The 19,857-nt window shown below is 46.1% G+C and overlaps 1 protein-coding gene across 6 annotated transcripts in view; it reads right to left on the bottom strand.

Moving 5' to 3' along the window:
- The window catches only part of zhx3b (zinc fingers and homeoboxes 3b), an 86,970-nt gene that overhangs the window by 58,215 nt on the left and 8,898 nt on the right, over nt 1–19,857 (bottom strand). Inside the window, exons 2-3 of one of the 6 annotated variants that reach the window (XM_070896327.1) lie at nt 16,955–17,165; nt 5,576–5,640 (exon numbers count right to left, since the gene is read on the bottom strand). The exons of 2 other annotated variants lie outside the window; for them this stretch is intronic. The gene's annotated coding sequence lies outside the window, so the exon portion shown is untranslated. The remainder of the gene's footprint in view (nt 1–5,575; nt 5,641–16,954; nt 17,166–19,857) is intronic. 3 more of the 6 variants (XM_070896332.1, XM_070896328.1, XM_070896331.1) reach the window with 3 other exon arrangements.

Genomic DNA, 19,857 nt, shown 5'->3' with positions numbered 1-19,857 from the left:
TTCTGTTCAGACCTCTTCCTGGTTAAATCAGATGTTTTTTTTGAGATTTTTAACTGCACACTTTGAAGAAAGGTGCTTTCCTCTCAAAACCCACTTCTATTATAAAAGGGAATGAATATGGGCAGGACTAAGCAGCGATAGAGTAAGATAACAAGTGCACTGCAGCAACTCGCCACGGTTTCTTCAGCAGCACCTCTCAAACCCACGACCTCTACCACCTTGAAGGACAAGAGCAGCAGGCGCAAGGCAACACCATCACCTGCAAATTCCCCTCCAAGTCACACACCATCCTGACTTGGAAATACATCGCCGTTCCTTCATCGTCGCTGGGTCAAAATCCTGGAACTCCCTCTCCAACAGCACTGTGGGAGTACTTTCACCGCACGGACTGCAGTGGTTCAAGGCGGCGGCTCACCACCACCTTCTCAAGGGGCAATTAGGGATGGGCGATAAATGCCGGCCTTGCCAGCGATGCCCACATCCCAGGAGCAAAGTTCCAACATGGTGCTCTGTGGAATGGCGGAATACAGACTGGTCTCCACCATTCACCATTAAGGAGGGGTGGAGAGCGATGTCATCAAACTCAGCCATGATATTGCGAAGAGGCAATGAAGAGAGGCAAAGGTTCTCCTCAGGGCTACTCGTGTTCCTCCTAGTAGTCAATTGCATTGCATCTTCCACAGATGCTCGAGGGAAGGTTTCGCACTCCGTCCTCTTAAGCCTGGATATGTCAGACATGTGTGTTTGCTAATCATTGTAAATATTGCCACCGAATTGACTTTTACTTTCTTTAACCAATGTTTCTGTATTCCTAGACACATCTATACAAGATGCACAACAATAACTAATGATGAAAGCTGAAGGAACAGATGTCCTAGTTAGCATGAAAGAACTTGCATTTATGTAGCGCCTTTCACAACCTCATGACATTGCAAAGCACTTAACTTCCAATTTGAAGCATATCTGTTGTAATGTCGGAATCGCGGCAGCCGGTTTGCGCACAAGCTCCCACAAACAACAATGAGATAAACAACCGGATAATCTGTTTTAGTGATCTTAGAAATCATAGAAATTTGCAGCACAGAAGGAGGCCATTTGGCCTATCGTGTCTGTGCCGGCCACAAAAAAGGAGCTATCCAGCCTAATCCCACTTTCCTGTAGCCCTGTAGGTTACGGCAATTCAGGTGCACATCCAAGTACTTTATAAATGTGATGACGGTTTGTGCCTCTATCATCCTTTCAGTCAGTGAGTTCCAGACCCTCACCACCCTCCAGCTAAATAAAAAAAATTCTCCTCAACTTCCATCTAATCCTTCAACCAATTACTTTAAATCTATGCCCCCTAGTTATTGACCTCTCTGCTGAGGGAAATAGGTCCTTCCTCTCCACTCTATCTAGGCCCCTCATAATTTTATAGGCCTCAATCAAGTCTCCCCTCAGCCTGGTCTGTTCCACAGAAAACAACTCCAACCTATCCAATCTTTCAACGTAACTAAAATTCACCTGTCCTGGCAACAGCCTCGTAAATCTCCTCTGTACACTCTCCATGCAGGTTCAGCAGGCGGTGAAGGCGGCAAATGGTATGTTAGCCTTCATAGCTAGGGAATTTGAGTATAGGAGTAGGGAGGTCTTACTGCAGTTGTACAGAGCCTTGGTGAGGCCTCACCTGGAATATTGTGTTCAATTTTGGTTTCCTAATCTGAGGAAGGACGTTCTTGCTATTGAGGGAGGTCAGCGACGATTCACCAGACTGATTCCCGGGATGGCAGGACTGACATATGAGGAGAGACTGGATCGACTGGGCCTGTATTTACTGGAGTTTAGAAGAATGAGAGGGGATCTCATAGAAACATATAAAATTCTGATGGGACTGGACAGGATAGATGCAGGAAGAATGTTCCCGATGTTGGGGAAGTCCAGAACCAGGGGACATAGTCTAAGGATAAGGGATAAGCCATTTAAGACTGAGATGAGGAGAAACTTCTTCACTCAGTGAGATGTTAACCTGTGGAATTCCCTATCGCAGAGAGTTGTTGATGCCAGTTCATTGGATATATTCAAGAGAGAGTTAGATATGGCCCTCACGGCTAAAGGGATCAAGAGGTATGGAGAGAAAGCAGGAAAGGGTTACTGAGGTGAATGATCAGCCATGATCTTACTGAATGGTGGTGCAGGCTCGAAGGGTCAAATGGCCTACTCCTGCATCTATTTTCTATGTTTCCAGTGCAATCACATGTTGGTTGAGGGATAAATATTGGCCAGGACACTGTGGAGATGTATCCTGTTCTTCTTTGATGACATGGGATCTTTTACATCCAGCTGAGGGGGTAGACAGGGCTTCGGTTTAATGTTTCATCCAAAAGATGGCACCTCTGACAGTGCAGTGCTCCCTCAGCACTGCACTGAGGTGTCAGCCTGAATTCTGTGCTCAATTGTCTCAAACACGCAACCTTCTAACTTGGAGGTGACACTATGCCAAGGCTGATATTGGCCTCCAATTCTGGCCTCTTGAGCATCGCCAATTTATTTCACTCCACCATTTGTGGCCATGCCTTCAACTGCCATGGCCCTAAGCTCTGGAATTCCCTCGCTAAACCTCTCTTCCTCCTTTAAGACGCTCCTTAAAACTTGCCTTTTTGACCAAGCTCACTGCCGTAATATCTCCTGATGTGGCTTGGTGTCAAATTTTGTTTGATTATGCTCCTGTGAAACTTTACTACGTTAAAGGCGCCATATAAATACAAGTTGTTGTTGTTGTTGATGCCTTACAAAACATCCCTTTTAAAAAATAAAAACCTGTTTAATTTTGATGAAAATAAATTAATTTGAGGATCGCAGGATACAAAACTCAGCTTCAAACCACGGACAAAATTTAAAAAAACAAATCCTGACAAAAAAGACTGGCTCACAAAAGGACAACAGCAGGTTAGCGCAACTCACGAAGACAACAAGTTGACCAAACCACCATTTCATATTTAACACAAGGGATGATACTCATATTACCATCGCAGCAGAAATACTCACATTTATATAAGGGCACCACATGATGCGTGCTTTTTGCAATGGAGTAATTGCTGTTACGCAGACAAACCCAGCAGGCACAATGAGCCAGCAATATCCCACAAACATCAATGCAATTTAATGTTTGATGTTCTGACGAAGGGTCAACGACCTGCAACGTTAATTCGGTTTCTTTCTCCACAGATGCAGCCTGACCCGTTGAGCGTTTGCAGCTTTTTCTGGTTTTAAATGCAACTAATAGCCAAGTAACTTTGGTGTTATTGGTGGAGACCAAGCCCAGGCAAGAACTCCCCTGCTCTTCTTCGTATAAAAACTTGCATTTCTAGAAGCACCTTTAACATCGTTAAAATGTCCCAAGGCGCATCACAGGAGTGCCGTGGGATCTTTCAACAACCAGCGGATCAGACAGAAAGGGAGGCGGGGGTGGGGGGCAGAGCTCAACATTTTAGCTGTAGAACGCCTCGTTCGTACAAGGCAGCATTCCCTCAGTCGCTACTCTGGTCCCAGGTCTTTATTACAAGAAAAACAAGTTTAACACTCCATCGGCTCGAGGTTGCAAGTTAATCATTTATGTTTGGGAAGGGGAGAGGGTGGGGTGGTGAGACTAGATATAGACAATTACTAAAGAAAGAGAAAGGGTTACATAGTACTTACAGCACAGAAACAAGCCATTCGGCCCAACAGGTCCGTGCCGGTCTTTATGCTCCAAACGAGCCTCCTCCCACCCCTCTTCATCTAACCCCATCAACATATCCTTCTATTCCTTTCTCCCTCATTTGTTTATCCAGCTTCCCCTTAAATGCATCTATGCTATCCGCCTCAACTACTTCCTGTCGTAGCGAGTTCCACATTCTCTTCTTCTTAGGCGGCCCCCTGGAGTTGAGGATGACATTCTAACTAGTGCCTGAATTCCATATTGGATTTATTAGTGACTATCTCATATTTATGGCCCCTCGTTATGGTCTCCCCCACAAGTGGAAAAATCTTCTCTATATCTACCCTATCAAACCCTTTCATAATCTTAAAGACTTCTATCGGGTCACCCCTCAAGGACTTACTGACAAAAAAAATAAACAAATTCTTCCCTTTCTCAGTTCACTTATGAAACATAAAACAATGGTGTCAAGCAAATGGGAGAGTAATCCTTATAGACGACCTTATACTCTAAAAGCTTTGGAATGACTATAATATAGCCAAACTCCTCAGCAATGTGCTTAAATAAATGAATCAAACAGGTTAATCTCAATTACAAAACACTGATGCAAAGACCAGTTCTTCACTAGGTCAGAAGGTTGTGTGTTCTGGTCCCACTCCAGGGACTTTGAGCACAAAAATCTAGGCCGACACTCCAGTGCTGTGCTGAGGGAGTGCTGCACTGTCGGAGGTGCAGTCTTTCGGAGGAGACATTAAACCGAGGCCCCGTCTGCTCTCTCAGGTGGACGTAAAAGATCCCATGACATTATTTCAAAGAAGAGCAGGAGAGTTATCTCCGATGTCCTGGCCAATATTTATCCCTTAATCAACATAACAAAAACAGATTATCTGGTCATTATTACTTGCTGTTTGTGAGAGCCTGCTGTGCGCAAATTGGCTGCCACGTTTCCCACATTACAACAGTCCAAAAGTACTTAATTGGCTGTAAAGCGCTTTGAGACATCTGATAGTCATGAAAGGCGCTATATAAATGCAAGCCTTTCTTGTATTGATGGAACCTCAGCCAGCCTGTCAGTGTACTGTGTTTATAAACTGCACGACATGGGGGTAAATGCTACCCTTGACTAAAATCTCTCCTGCATTTCCCCCCACCGCAAGACAAAGGGTGTCAGATGGCGGAGGGGAGAGGGGCAATTAAAATCCCCACTACAAGCTGGGCAATGTGGTATTAATAGCAACCTCAGAGCCTCTAGCAATCTGCCCTGAGCTCGATCACAGGCAGCCAGACCAAAGCTCCTGTCAAAACGACAGATGGAATGGGGTTTGAGGGGAGGAAGGAGAATTTTCCTTTCGGCAGAATATGTCCCAACAGTGCAGTCCAGGTTGGGGTGGGGTGGGGCGTTGGGGGCAGGGGAAAATGCACCAGTGGATGGAGATAGTTTAGATAATTGTAAATAGGTCAGCCTTTAAATAGAATTGCCAATTCTCATTTTAAATGAACAGTGTCGTGTAACATCATGTTGCAGCAGAGAGTTTCATAACCAATCGTCTGTTTAAAATGGGAAAATAAAAGCGAGAGCCTCGAAATCCCCGGGTAGGTTTCGTTGGGAACTGGGTAATGGTCTGATCCAAAAAAAAAAAAAGCTTGTGGCTTCCTTCCCAACATGTTCGCTGGAGCTGACGCCCCAGCCAGGCTCCCAAGAGTCGAGGCAACGAGACTATTTTACCAGGAAAGAGCCCGCCCACCTTCACTGTGTGCGTTCCCAAACATGACCCAACACGACGGCTGGCATAACCACCTACTGCCAAGCGAGATCCACCCCCCTGCCCCCAACCTCCCCAGAATATTCAAATGAGATCCGATAATGAAGAGTTACTGGACGCCTGTTGGAAAGCTCACCATAAACTGCACTTTGTTCAGTCCGCTTCATTGTTCGTGTGAAGTCATGAGGATCACAGACACCGCTGGTTGCAAACAAAACAAAAAAAAATGTACCATGTATACGTACAACTTGTACGGGTTATGTCAATCTCGTCAATAAGCTAGCAACCAACATTTAAACAAGGCGAGATTTCAAAAGTTAATTTGCTAAGATAGCTTATGTTTTTCCATTGACAAAACAAAGGGAGGATTATGGCCCAGTGATGCAGGAGTGACAAGACAACCAAGTAAAACAACTTGCATTTATATAGCACCTTAATCGTAGGAAAACATTCCAAGGCAGGTCACCGGAGCGCTATCACACAGAATATGACACCGAGCTACACAAGGAGATATTAGGACAGGTGACCAAAAGGTTTTAGTGAGCGTCTGAATGGAGGAGAGAGAGAGGAGCAATGTTCCCTCTAATTTTTTGGGCGCTGCGCAGCCTCTTTAAGGGGCTTTCAAAATACCGCGCATGCAGCCTTTTTACACTGCAAGGCTGGCTGCGCGGGATCCCTGGAGCGCTGTGCGGCCTCACAGGGAACATTGGAGAGCGGCAGAGACCCGGAGAGGTTTAGGGAGGTAATTGCAGAGTTCAAGGCCGAGGCAGCTGAAGGCATGGCTGCCAATCATGGAGCGATGAAAATCGGGGATGCTCAAGAGGCCAGAATTGGAAGAGCGCAGAGATCTCGGAGGGTTGTAGAGCTGGAGGAGATTAGAGAGATTGGGGGGGGGGGGGGGGGGGTGGTGCCGTGGAGGGATTTGAAAACAAAGATGTGAACTTTTGTTTTTAAAAAAGAGTTGCCGGACCGGGAGCCAATGTAGGTCAGCGAGCACAGGGGTGATGGGTGAACGGGACTTGGTGCGAGTTAGGACACAGGCAGTAGAGTTTTGAATAAACGCAAGTTTATGGAGGGTCCAAGGTGGGAGGCTGGACACGAGAGCAAGTATTGACTGATAATATTTTATTGAAAGGGTACTCTGACTAAGGACAATGTGGTGTGTGGTACTGAGAAGGTCTCAGATTCAATCCCTCAGTGAGTTGAGCTGTTTTCATATTGCACCAGACCCGTTTCAATGAAGACCCGGTTTTAAAAATGAAAAGGGTCTTCCCGGTGTTCAGCCGCAGCAAATCTGGCAAGCTTGGTGATGCAGCTGGACGTTTAAGGCCCAGAAATCGGCTTCAGCTGATCTAGGCCTAACTCACACCAAGTCCCACTCACCCATCACCCCCGTGCTTACTGACCGACATTGGTCCCCGGTTAAACAATGCCTTAATTTCAAAATTCTCATCCTGGTTTTCAAATCCCTCCATGGTCTTGCCCCTCCCCATCTCTGTAATCTCTTCCAGCACCCACCCCTCCCCTTTCTGAGATATCTACGCTCCTCTAATTCTGCCCTCTTGGGCATCCCTGATTATGATTGCTCAACCATTGGTGGACGTGCTTCTGTTGCCAAAGCCCCAAGCTCTGGAACTCGCTGCATAAACCTCTCCACCTCTCTTTCTCTCTTTCATAGAAACATAGAAAATAGGTGCAGGAGCAGGCCATTCAGCCCTTCTAGCCTGCACCGCCATTCAATGAGTTCATGGCTGAACATGAAACTTCAGTACCCCCTTCCTGCTTTCTCGCCATAACCCTTGATCCCCCGAGTAGTAAGGACTTCATCTAACTCCCTTTTGAATATATTTAGTGAATTGGCCTCAACTACTTTCTGTGGTAGAGAATTCCACAGGTTCACCACTCTCTGGGTGAAGAAGTTTCTCCGCATCTCGGTCCTAAATGGCTTACCCCTTATCCTCAGAAACCCCTGGTTCTGGATTTCCCCAACATTGGGAACATTCTTCCTGCATCTAACCTGTCTAAACCCGTCAGAATTTTAAACGTTTCTATGAGATCCCCTCTCATTCTTCTGAACTCCAGTGAATACAAGCCCAGTTGATCCAGTCTTTCTTGATAGGTCAGTCCCGCCATCCCGGGAATCAGTCTGGTGAACCTTCGCTGCACTCCCTCAATAGCAAGAATGTCCTTCCTCAGGTTAGGAGACCAAAACTGTACACAATACTCCAGGTGTGGCCTCACCAAGGCCCTGTACAACTGTAGCAACACCTCCCTGCCCCTGTATTCAAATCCCCTCGCTATGAAGGCCAACATGCCATTTGCTTTCTTAACCGCCTGCTGTACCTGCATGCTAACCTTCAATGACTGATGTACCATGACACCCAGGTCTCGTTGCACCTTCCCTTTTCCTAATCTTCACGACGTTCCTTAAAACATACCTCACTGCCCTAATTTCTCCTTATGTGGCTCAGTATCAAATTTTTTGTTTCATAATATTCCTGTGAAGCGACTTGGAACATTTCACTACATTAAAGGCGCTATATAAATACAAGTTGTTGTTGTCGGCCAGACTGCCCTTGGGATTGCTGCAATTTTTTGAGTACTGTTGAGGGGGATGACTCATCAGGGGAGTTCATGGCACCGTGGCTTGCTCTGCTGCACAGGAGGGCAGGAAAAAGAGTGGGAGATAGTGATAGTGATAGGGGATTCGATTGTAAGGGGAATAGATAGGCGTTTCTGCAGCCGCAAACGAGACTCCAGGATGGTATGTTGCCTCCCTGGCGCAAGGGTCAAGGATGTCTCGGAGCGGGTGCAGGACATTCTGAAAAGGGAGGGTGAACAGCCAGTTGTCGTGGTGCACATTGGCACCAACGATATAGGTAAAAAAAGGGATGAGGTCCTATGAGACGCATTTAAGGAGCTAGGAGCTAAATTAAAACGTAGGACCTCAAAAGTAGTAATCTCAGGATTGCTACCAGTGCCACGTGCTAGTCAGAGTAGAAATCGCAGGATAGCTCAGATGAATATGTGGTTTGAGCAGTGGTGCAACAGGGAGGGATTCAAATTCCTGGGGCATTGGAACAGGTTCTGGGGGAGGTGGGACCAGTACAAACCGGACGGTCTGCACCTAGGCAGGACTGGAACCAATGTCCTAGGGGGAGTGTTTGCTAGTGCTGTTGGGGAGGAGCTAAACTAATATGGCAGGGGGATGGGAAACATAGAAACATAGAAAATAGGTGCAGGAGTAGGCCATTCGGCCCTTCTAGCCTGCACCGCCATTCAATGAGTTCATGGCTGAACATTCAACTTCAGTACCCCATTCCTGCTTTCTCGCCATACCCCTTGATCCCCCTAGTAGTAAGGACCTCATCTAACTCCTTTTTGAATATATTTAGTGAATTGGCCTCAACAACTTTCTGTGGTAGAGAATTCCACAGGTTCACCACTCTCTGGGTGAAGAAGTTCCTCCGCCTCTCGGTCCTAAATGGCTTACCCCTTATCCTTAGACTGTGACCTCTGGTTCTGGACTTCCCCAACATTGGGAACATTTTTCCTGCATCTAACCTGTCTAACCCCGTCAGAATTTTAAATGTTTCTATGAGGTCCCCTCTCATTCTTCTGAACTCCAGTGAATACAAGCCCAGTTGATCCAGTCTTTCTTGATAGGTCAGTCCCGCCATCCCGGGAATCAGTCTGGTGAACCTTCGCTGCACTCCCTCAATAGCAAGAATGTCCTTCCTCAGGTTAGGAGACCAAAACTGTACACAATACTCCAGGTGTGGCCTCACCAATGCCCTGTACAACTGTAGCAACACCTCCCTGCCCCTGTACTCAAATCCCCTTGCTATGAAGGCCAACATGCCATTTGCTTTCTTAACCGCCTGCTGCACCTGCATGCCAACCTTCAATGACTGATGTACCATGACACCCAGGTCTCTTTGCACCTCCCCTTTTCCTAATCAATGCAGGGAGACAGAGGGAAACAAAAAGGAGACCAAAGCAAAAGACAGAAAGGAGATGAGTAAAAGTGGAGGGTAGAGAAACCCAAGGCAAAAAACAAAAAGGACCACTGAATATAAAGGGGCTGCAGGAGGGGTCAAAACTAAAAACCATGGTTTGAAAACTAGTATTAAAACACTCTACCTAAACGCACGCAGCATTCGAAATAAAGTAAATGAGTTGACGGCACAAATCATTACAAATGGGTATGATTTGGTGGCCATTACAGAAACGTGGTTGCAGGGTGGCCAAGACTGGGAATTAAACACACAGGGGTATCTGACGATTCGGAAAGATAGACAAGAAGGGAAAGGAGGTGGGGTAGCTCTGTTAATAAAGGATGATATCAGGGCAGTTGTGAGAGACGATATTGGCTCTAATTAACAAAATGTTGAATCATTGTGGGTGGAGATTAGAGATAGTAAGGGGAAAAAGTCACTGGTGGGCGTAGTTTATAGGCCCCCAAATAATAACTTCACGGTGGGGCGGGCAATAATCAAGGGAATAAGGAACGGCAGTAATCATTGGGGATTTTAACCGACATATCGATTGGTCAAATCAAATCGCACGGGGTAGCCTGGAGGAGGAATTCATAGAATGCATACAGGATTGTTTCTTAGAACAGTATGTTACAGAACCTACAAGGGAGCAAGCTATCTTAGATCTGGTCCTATGTAATGAGACAGGAATAATAAACGATCTCCTAGTAAAAGATCCTCTCGGAATAAGTGATCACAGTATAGTTGAATTTGTAATACAGATTGAGGGTGAGGAAGTAGTGTCCCAAACGAGCGTAATATGCTTAAACAAAGGGGACTACAGTGGGATGAGGGCAGAGTTGGCTAAAGTAGACTGGAAACACAGACTAAACGGTGGCACAATTGAGGAACAGTGGAGGACTTTTAAAGGAGCTCTTTCATAGTGCTCAACAAAAATATATTCCAGTGAAAAAGAAGGGCGGTAAGAGAAGGGATAACCAGCCGTGGATAACCAAGGAAATAAAGGAGAGTATCAAATTAAAAACCAATGCGTATAAGGTGGCCAAGGTTAGTGGGAAAATAGAAGATTGGGAAAATTTTAAACGACAGCAAAGAATGACTAGGAAAGCAATAAAGAAAGGAAAGAGAGATTACGAAGGTAAACTTGCGCAAAACATAAAAACGGATAGTAAAAGCTTTTACAGATATATAAAATGGAAAAGAGTGACTAAAGTAAATGTTGGTCCCTTAGAAGATGAGAAGGGGGATTTAATAATGGGAAATGTGGAAATAGCCGAGACCTTAAACAATTATTTTGCTTCAGTCTTCACAGTGGAAGACACAAAAACCATGCCAAAAATTGCTGGTCACAGGAATGTGGGAAGGGAGGACCTTGAGACAATCACCATCACTAGGGGGGTAGTGCTGGACAGGCTAATGGGACTCGAGGTAGACAAGTCCCCTGGTCCTGATGAAATGCATCCCAGGGTATTAAAAGAGATGGCGGAAGTTATAGCAGGTGCATTCGTTAGAATCTACCAAAATTCTCTGGACTCTGGGGAGGTACCAGCGGATTGGAAAGCAGCTAATGTAACGCCCCTGTTTAAAAAAGGGGGCAGACAAAAGGCAGGTAACTATAGGCCGGTTAGTTTAACATCTGTAATGGGGAAAATGCTTGAAACTATCATTAAGGAAGAAATAGCGGGACATCTAGATAGGAATAGTGCAATCAAGCAGATGCAGCATAGATTCATGAAAGGGAAATCATGTTTAACTAATTTACTGGAATTCTTTGAGGATATAACGAGCATGGTGGATAGAGGTGTACCGATGGATGTGGTGTATTTAGATTTTCAAAAGGCATTCGATAAGGTGCCACACAAAAGGTTACTGCAGAAGATAAAGGTACGCAGAGTCAGAGGAAATGTATTAGCATGGATAGAGAATTGGTTGGCTAACAGAAATCAGAGAGTCGGGATAAATGGGTCCTTTTTCGGGTTGGAAATCGGTGGTTTGTGGTGTGCCACAGGGATCGGTGCTGGGACCACAACTGTTTACAATATACATAGATAACCTGGAAGGCGTTCGACAAGGTCCCACACAAGAGATTGATGTGCAAAGTTAGAGCACATGGGATTGGGGGTAGTGTACTGACATGGATTGAGAACTGGTTGTCAGACAGGAAGCAAAGAGTAGGAGTAAATGGGTACTTTTCAGAATGGCAGGCAGTGACTAGTGGGGTACCGCAAGGTTCTGTGCTGGGGCCCCAGCTGTTTACACTGTACATTAATGATTTAGATGAGGGGATTAAATGTAGTATCTCCAAATTTGCGGATGACACTAAGTTGGGTGGCAGTGTGAGCTGCGAGGAGGATGCTGTGAGGCTGCAGAGCGACTTGGATAGGTTAGGTGAGTGGGCAAATGCATGGCAGATGAAGTATAATGTGGATAAATATGAGGTTATCCACTTTGGTGGTAAAAACAGAGAGACAGACTATTATCTGAATGGTGACAGATTAGGAAAAGGGGAGGTGCAAAGAGACCTGGGTGTCATGGTACATCAGTCATTGAAGGTTGGCATGCAGGTGCAGCAGGCGGTTAAGAAAGCAAATGGCATGTTGGCCTTCATAGCAAGGGGATTTGAGTACAGGGGCAGGGAGATGTTGCTACAGTTGTACAGGGCATTGGTGAGGCCACACCTGGAGTATTGTGTACAGTTTTGGTCTCCTAACCTGAGGAAGGACATTCTTGCTATTGAGGGAGTGCAGCGAAGGTTCACCAGACTGATTCCCGGGATGGCGGGACTGACCTATCAAGAAAGACTGGATCAACTGGGCTTGTATTCACTGGAGTTCAGAAGAATGAGAGGGGACCTCATAGAAACATTTAAAATTCTGACGGGGTTAGACAGGTTAGATGCAGGAAGAATGTTCCCAATGTTGGGGAAGTCCAGAACCAGAGGTCACAGTCTAAGGATAAGGGGTAAGCCATTTAGGACCGAGATGCGGAGGAACTTCTTCACCCAGAGAGTGGTGAACCTGTGGAATTCTCTACCACAGAAAGTTGTTGAGGCCAATTCACTAAATATATTCAAAAAGTAGTTAGATGAGGTCCTTACTACTAGGGGGATCAAGGGGTATGGCGAGAAAGCAGGAATGGGGTACTGAAGTTGAATGTTCAGCCATGAACTCATTGAATGGCGGTGCAGGCTAGAAGGGCCGAATGGCCTACTCCTGCACCTATTTTCTATGTTTCTATGTTTCTAAGAGGGGACAGAGTGTAGTGTAACAAAATTTGCAGATGTCACAAAGCTTAGAGGACACAGAGAGGCTGCAAAGAGATTTAGATAGGTTGAGCGAATGGGCTAAGGTTTGGCAGATGGAATACAATGTCGGAAAGTGTGAGGTCATCCACCTTGGGGAATAAAACAGTAAAAGGGAATATTATTTGAATGGGAAGAAATTATAACATGCTACGGTGCAGAGGGACCTGGTGGTCCTTGTGCATGAAACTCTTTTAGAGTCTACCTGCAAAACATAAAACATGTATCCGTGCCACCCGACCTGGATGACACACCAGACATTTACAAGGCCCCTTTTTTTTTTGGGGCACTAAAATCAAATTTTTTCCTTTTTCCAGTGCCCCCTATAAAAGGAGAGGGGGACACTAAAAGCACCGGCAATTAAAACAAATTAAACTTTAAAACGTAAAATCAAATTAAAATTTGGTTGCCGGGCGTGATGATGCACTCCAGTCCCTCCGTTGGCCACCTCTCGTCCTTGTGCATGAATCCCAAAAAGTTAGTTTGCAGGTGCAGCAGGTAATCAGGAAGGCGAATGGAATGTTGGCCTTCATTGCGAGAGGGATGGAGTACAAAAGCAGGGAGGTCCTGCTGCAACTGTATAGGGTATTGGTGAGGCCGCACCTGGAGTACTGCGTTCAGTTTTGGTCACCTTACTTGAGGAAGGATATACTGGCTTTGGAGGGGGTACAGAGACGATTCACTAGGCTGATTCCTGAGCTGAGGGGGTTACCTTATGATGATAATTGAGTAGACTGGGTCTTTACTCGTTGGAGTTCAGAAGGATGAGGGGTGATCTTATAGAAACATTTAAAATAATGAAAGGGATAGACAAGATAGAGGCAGAAAGGTTGTTTCCACTGGTCGGGGAGACTAGAACTAGGGGGCATAGCCTCAAAATACGGGGGAGCCAATTTAAAACCGAGTTGAGAAGGAATTTCTTCTCCCAGAGGGTTGTGAATCTGTGGAATTCTCTGCCCAAGGAAGCAGTTGAGGCTAGCTCATTGAATGCATTCGAATCACAGATAGATAGATTTTTAACCAATAAGGGAATTAAGGGTTACGGGGAGCGGGCGGGTAAGTGGAGCTGAATCCACGGCCAGATCAGTCATGATCTTGTTGAATGGCGGAGCAGGCTCGAGGGGCTAGATGGCCTACTCCTGTTCCTAATTCTTATGTTCTTATGTAATTGTTCTCAGGTTCACAGTCTGAATTGGGAGAGGCGGGGTGGGCAAAGGAGGAGGAAAGAGGAGCCAAGACTTCCACTAGAAATGCTATCCAGTGACCCGACAGAACGCGTGAGAGAGTTGGGAGAGAGCAAATTGTCTATGATACCCACAATCAACCAGCCTGCCAATACCCAATGACTAGGCTCTCATATGAATGGCCACTTGGATGGGTGAGGAGATAGCCTGCAGAACTGGGCCCTAGTGCAAGTTACTGTTTTCAGAAGAAGGGTAAACGCCCATATTGCATGCAAAGCTATTTGTTGGTTGTTAACCTCGTTAAGGCAGCACTGTGCTGATGTTTGTGCCTTCACGAAGGCCCCAAGAGCGTAAAGCACTGACCAATCTCAGGCGTCAACAAACAACCTGCTAAAGATCAGGAGACGCCTCTCCGTGTGGTAACTCCCCACCTAACACAACAATACCATGTGGTAATCCTACCCACAAATCAAACTTATTCACAATGCGAAGGAGCCACTCTGGTGCCAATAGAAGATCATGTAGGAAACCAGTTTCTGGGATCTGTACATTTTTGACTCAGCCAACACAAAAGCGACAGAAAAACAACACTGCAGCGACTACTGTTGGTACAGTTGACATCGGTTTCTGAATTAGTTTTAAGTAGAGAAAAGACCATGAGCACGTAACTATATTAAAATTATAGGGCCTGGCTCTACAACAGAGGAGAACTCCAACATGTATTCTAGCAAATACAACCCCCATCCAACTCTCTTCTCACCCCTCCCCATCCCCCGCCACTTATTCAGTCCAAATCTGAGCAATATTAAATGGGGCAAATACTTCCCCACAGAGAAGGAAAAGCAAAGACACAAACAACCAATAAAACAGCCCCCTCCCCTTCTATTTATTACGTAGAATATACAGCACAGAAACAAGCCATTCGGCCCAACTAGTCTATGCCGATGTTTATGCTGTACATGAGCCGCGTCCTTTTGGGCACGAAGGGATAGAGTGAGAAAGTGGAGTTGAGGTCGAAGAACAGCCATGATCTTATTGAATGGCAGAGCAGGCTCGAGAAGCTGTATGGCCTACTCTTACGTTCTTATGTACTAAGGGAATCAAGGGATATGGGGATAGAGCGGGAAGGTGCAGTTGAGGTCGATCAGCCATGATCTTATTGAATGGCAGAGCAGGCTCGAGGGGCTGTATGGCCTACTCCAGCTCCTATTTCTTAAATTCTCCCACCCTACTTCACCTAACTCTAACAACATATCCTTCTATTCTTTTCTCCCTCAATGTACTTATCTAGCTTCCCCCTAAATGCATCTATGCTATTCGCCTCAACCACTTCAAGTGGTACCAAGTTCCACATTCTAACCACACTCTGGGTAAATGAGGCTTGTCCTGAATTCCCGATTGGATTTATTAGTGACTATCTTTTATTTATGGCCCCCTGGTTTTGGCTTCCTCCAATGTGACACTGAAGGTTGGAGCATTAATCTATGGTGGAGCTAGTTACAGAGAGGCCTTGGAGCAGGTGAGCAGCCCATCCTATCGAGGTTGAAAGGAGCAGAACGCTTAGCCAGTACTTCTCTATCATCTCCAATATTGTCCCCCAATGTTTCTCTCCCCTCCTCTCCGACACATGTTGACAACTTGTTGGGATACAATTACAAGGGCACTCCCTGGCACCTCAGTCATCAGACCATTGGTCGCATGTGAGCCGCAACAGTGAATGTCAGCTGGTTATTCCATCACAGCATGCATCACAGCCAGGCCTGTTCCTGCATTTACCCGATGTCCACACGGCTACAGTTCCAGCAGGGATTGGAGAGGGTGGGGGTGGCGGAAGTCACCACACTGCGGCACCCTGACCAAATTCTCACCCTCTCCAGCACAGGCCGGTTGGGCTCAACTGTAGTGCTCCTACTCGGCACAGAGCAGCATCGACCTGAAATCCTCTTTGACTGTACGGCCAGTTACTGGATAAAGATGCTGGGCCATCTGGGAAGGAGCACTTTTCTTTTTCTAACTATGTATACAGGTTGAAACCTACAAAGAACTTGCATCTGTGTAGTGTCCTTCACGCCCTTAGGCAGTCTAGTGCTTTACGGCCAATGAATTACTTTTTGAAATGCAGTCACTATTACTTTTTCGCACTTGGCAGTTGTGCAGAAGTTTGAGAAACCTCTTCAGCTGCCTCGGCCCAAAGCTCAGGAACTCCCTCCCTAAATCTCTCCCTCCTCCCTTGGTCGCTCCTTAAAACCTACCCCTTTTGTCCAAGCTTTTGGTCACCAGTCCTAAATATCTCTCTTAAGTGGCTTGGTGACAAAGGGGTAACACTCCCGTGAATCGCCTTTGGGACAGGTTACTGCACTAAAAGCGCTATATAAATGCAAGTTGTTGTTGTATTCACCACGTCGGCAAATGCAGCAACCAATCTGCACACAGCAAGGTCCCATGAACAGACAAGGCAAATGACCAGTGAATCAGTTTGGGTGGTGCTGGTTAGGAGATAAAATATCACGTGGAACACCAGGAGAGCTCCCCTGCTTTTCTTCAAAGAGGGCCATGGAATCGTTCAGATCCACCTGAACAGGCAGACAGGACCTCGGTTTTAACAGCTCATCCGAAAGATGTGAATTGAATTGGCCTGCCATAGGCTGCAACATAAAGCAGTTATTACAACAAGACCCAAACACGGTGAATTCAACAGCAAGAATAACTTGCATTTATATAGCGCCTTTAACGTAGTAAAATGTCCCAAGGCGCTTCGCAGGCGCGTTACAAAATATGTCACCGAGCCACATATAGGAAATATTTAGGACTGACGACTAAAAGCTTAGACAATAAGGAGCGGGAAAGGGAGGAGGGAGAGGTAGAAAGGCGGCGAGGTTTAGGGAGGGAGTTCCAGAGCTTTCGGGCCTAGGCAGCTGAAGAGGTTTCTCAAACTTCTACACAACTGCCAAGGGAGAAAGAGTTCAGGAGCACGACAGAGCCCATTAATAGGTCAGAATTCCATTCACACAATCATCCGAGGACAGACTCACTTCAACCTCTTCCATTCTAAATCACAGCAGTATTTTTTTCCTCTGTATTCTCATGTTTGTCTCACTTATTCAGGGCTGGTATACACTGTATACACAAGTAGCTCGTCTGTCAGCAATGCAGTCGACAAAGCGTCTGGCACAGCCCAGCTGCAGCGGAACGTTCTAGAAGACTCTTCGCTGCACTTTCCCATCTGCCCGACACCCCAGCTTCCTATAAAAAAAAAAAATCAGGAGCGAGGCGAGATCAGGGAGTGGGTTTCCAAATGCTGACATATGCAACACTGGAAGATGAGACACTGCGCGCTGAATAAATAGACAGGGTGTGGCACAAGCCCTGTAAACGCACAGGAACATGCAACACTTACAGAGAAAGGCCTGTAGCAGCTCGATTCCTGACGCAAATAAACCCTCAGTCTGACTCAATCCCTTCGCAAACGTCAGGGCTCACTTGTGCTTCACACTGCCTCTTGCACAACATTTTTTTTTAGATGCATGTAATGGTATTCTAAGAGTCATTGAATTAAATCGCACTATCTGGACATTACAGTGTTTGGACACAAGGCGTTCTGCTTTAAGGTTAACCCTTGTGGGTTGCGTAGCAGGCAGTCTCTGCCAGGGTAACACATCAGTGTTGTCAGCCGTGGCTCAGTGGGTAGCACACTTGCCTCTGAAGCCAGGTTGTGGATCCAAGTCCCACTCCAGGGACTTGAGTGCATAAATCTAGGCCGACACTCCAGTGCAGTACTGAGGGAGTGCTGCACTGTCTTTCGGATGGGACGTTAAACCGAGGCCCCGCCTGCTCTCTCAGGTGGACGTAAAAGATCCCACGGCACTATTTTGAAGAGGAGCAGGGGCCAATATTTATCCGGCAATCAACATAACAAAAACAGGTCATCTGGCCATTATCACATTGTTGTTTGTGGGAGCTCGCTGGGCGCAAATTGGCTGCCGCGTTTCCCATATTACAACAGGGACTGCACCGCAAAAATGTACTTTGTTGGTGAAGGCAAATCAGTCACAATTCGCCATGCCGCTCACCCCCCAGGACAGCCAGGTACGGAGACACACTCGCAGAAGGCTGAAAGTGGATCACCTGCCTGTAGGTTTGGGTCAACAGTGGTGCGAAAGGAGGCAGCGACACTCAGTCCAGGAGCCACGCTTATTTCCAGCTCCCCAACCTGGAGCCAGTTCCAGAGACATGATCGACAGCAATGCTCAGCCCACCAGATCCTATCTCGTAGAGCGCCTGGCATCTGGTACAGAGACTGGGGAAGATGGCCAAGTTGTGGGTGGGCAGTACAGCTTTCCCACATTGAATAAAAAAGTAGTGACGGCACGACTGTGTAAAAAGCAAGTCGATTTTAGTTTAACTGCTTGTCAACAACAGAATTGTGATGTGAGCACCAAGACCAAGATGCATTGCTTTTTAAAGTATGTTCACAAGATCAATAGCCCATCTTGGCTCATCTATCTAGATACAGACACTTCTTTGCCCCATTATCCTCCATAGAAATCTGTTCTAATAGAAACATAGAAAATAGGTGCAGGAGTAGGCCATTCGACCCTTCGAGCCTGCACCGCCATTCAATGAGTTCATGGCTGAACATGCAACTTCTGTACCCCATTCCTGCTTTCTCGCCATACCCCTTGATCCCCCTAGTAGTAAGGACTACATCTAGCTCCTTTTTGAATGTGTGATGATCACTCTTCGAGTGAAAACCTTCCCGACATCAGTCTGAAATCTGCATTTCATCAGTTTGCATCTACTCTCCCTCATCTTACTATTGCGGTTTATCTTAAAATAGCAGCCCAGGTTTGCATTATCTAAACTTTTACACAGAATGTACAGCACAGAAACAGGCCATTCTGCCCAACCAGTCCATGCTGGTGTTTATGCTCCACATGAGCCTCCTCCCACCCTACTTCATCTAACCCTATCAGCATACCCTTCTATTCCTTTCTCCCTTATGTACTTATCCAAATTTCCCTTAAATGCATCTGTACTATTTGCCTCAACTACTCCCTGTGGTAGCAAGTTCCACATTCTAACCACGCTCTAGGTAAAGATGTTTCTCCCGAATTCCCGATTGGATTTATTAGTGACTATCTTATATTTACAGTCACTCGTTTTGTCCTCCCCCACAAGTCAAAACATCTTCTCTATGTCTATCTGTTTCAACATCTATATCTATGGAAGGTTCCCTTCTCAGTTGCTTCTGCTCAAGACTAAAGAACCCGTGTTTCCTCCAGCTAGTTAAATCAAAAGTATTCAGAATTCATCATGTACATTATTGTTACCAGGAGACAAGCATTGAGGCAAAGCAACCCTTGTGGTCTATACGAGTGAGCACAATGTGCTTAGACAAGGGGAGCATGAAACAGCTGAGAAATAAGACACAGCAATAAAATGGGAAGAGGCACATAAAATGGAACAAATGACTGCACGACTGGTAATTAGCATGGTCAGATCTGCACGCGATTTTAAATAACCATTTGAAAGACATTTAGTCAACCTAGAAGAATGTGCTTTCAATATCGATCATAAATCGACACGCTGGAAGAAACCCTAGCATCAAACACCAAAGGGAAATCAGAAATCGGGCAGCTTTGCCCCCGCTCAATGACACATAAAAACAGGCACCTCTTCCCCCTCCCCCAACGTGTGCTCCTCTTCCCCTCCCCAACCCCCGCCAAAGGAGGTGCCAAAAGGCCTGTGCACCACCTCCTCCCTGGCCAAGTCGAAAGTACTGTACAGTTTAATACAGTAAGTGATGGGAGGGGGGGGGGGGGGGGGGGGGGGGAGGCTAAATATATTTACAATTGGTTAACTCATTGGTGATGTAGCTGGTTGAAGATATTTGGCATAACTCCCATCTTTTGGACACAGTTTGGTTGACCCTTTG

This window comes from Pristiophorus japonicus, chromosome 12 (assembly GCF_044704955.1).
Source record: "Pristiophorus japonicus isolate sPriJap1 chromosome 12, sPriJap1.hap1, whole genome shotgun sequence".
In the NCBI taxonomy this organism is placed as follows: domain Eukaryota; kingdom Metazoa; phylum Chordata; class Chondrichthyes; family Pristiophoridae; genus Pristiophorus; species Pristiophorus japonicus.
This window is presented reverse-complemented; position numbering and strand designations above follow the sequence as displayed.